The sequence below is a fragment of the Priapulus caudatus genome, unplaced genomic scaffold (assembly GCF_000485595.1).
Source record: "Priapulus caudatus unplaced genomic scaffold, Priapulus_caudatus-5.0.1 Scaffold86, whole genome shotgun sequence".
Classification (NCBI taxonomy): domain Eukaryota; kingdom Metazoa; phylum Priapulida; class Priapulimorpha; order Priapulimorphida; family Priapulidae; genus Priapulus; species Priapulus caudatus.
In genome coordinates, this window is record NW_014577147.1 from 705,825 (window position 1) to 706,854 (window position 1,030).

Genomic DNA, 1,030 nt, shown 5'->3' on the forward strand with positions numbered 1-1,030 from the left:
TGCAACGAATCGTTGTGTTCGCACTCACACACGTGTGTAACTCTCCGTCGTCTCCCGCTCTAAGCGTAGCGACGGATCGCGCGTAGTACTAGTCGTGCTAGATTCTCACTGGCCCTTACCGAGCGTGCAGCAGCGCCGCCGCATCCATCCTCCTCTTCTCCTCGGTCGCCACTATGGCGCGCAGCTTCGCCGCATGTGCTGCCCTCTGTGGGGTGTTCGCCGCTTGCTCCCTGCGCTCTTCGAGGATAGCGCTGCGCGAACGAGTGGCGAGTGGCATTCACTAATCACGCGCGGGACGTGTTTATAGTGTAGACGAACGACGCGTTATAGAAACCGACGGGTGGACGCGAGTACTGGGCGCAATATTGTAATTATTCTCACTACTGTAGTGCCTATTTGGCTGTTTTACACTCAGTATCATTTGCGTAAAATTATCGTACGAGTGAGTACGAAGCTATATGCTGTAACGCGACCATTACGAATCGTAACGCAGAGTAAATCGCACCTTTGTTCGTGGATCAAAGAACAGTTGCTGGTAGCACGGGCATTCGTGAGCCGTGCAGGCGCGCTTGCAACGACTAGGTTTTCCCACTGACGCAAGGCCGGAAGATAGACATCCCTACGGATTCAAGAATTCAAAAGAGTAGTTATAAAGTGATGTGTGCATGTAGTGCGCTTCTAATTAATTCCACTGGAAATTTTTCGGTATGTTTTGTAGCCACGAAGTTACCGCGTAAGCGTTTATATGTATAATTATTTATGTTCGTTATGAAAAAATTACTACCTATGTTAAGTAATGTCGCATCTATTTATATGATTATTAAATAACCATGAAACACAAGCGTTTTATTGACATTTCTTGCGCTAGACTATCAGGTATAACCTGTTCCATTCGTAAACGAGAGCAATAAAAAATGACCGCTATACGCTTTTTCTGCGACCAGAGCGTTTCGATTACATAATTAGATTTAAATGTAGCATACATCCAGGAAGTTTTCATTCATTAAAACAATTAATTTCATTAATTTCA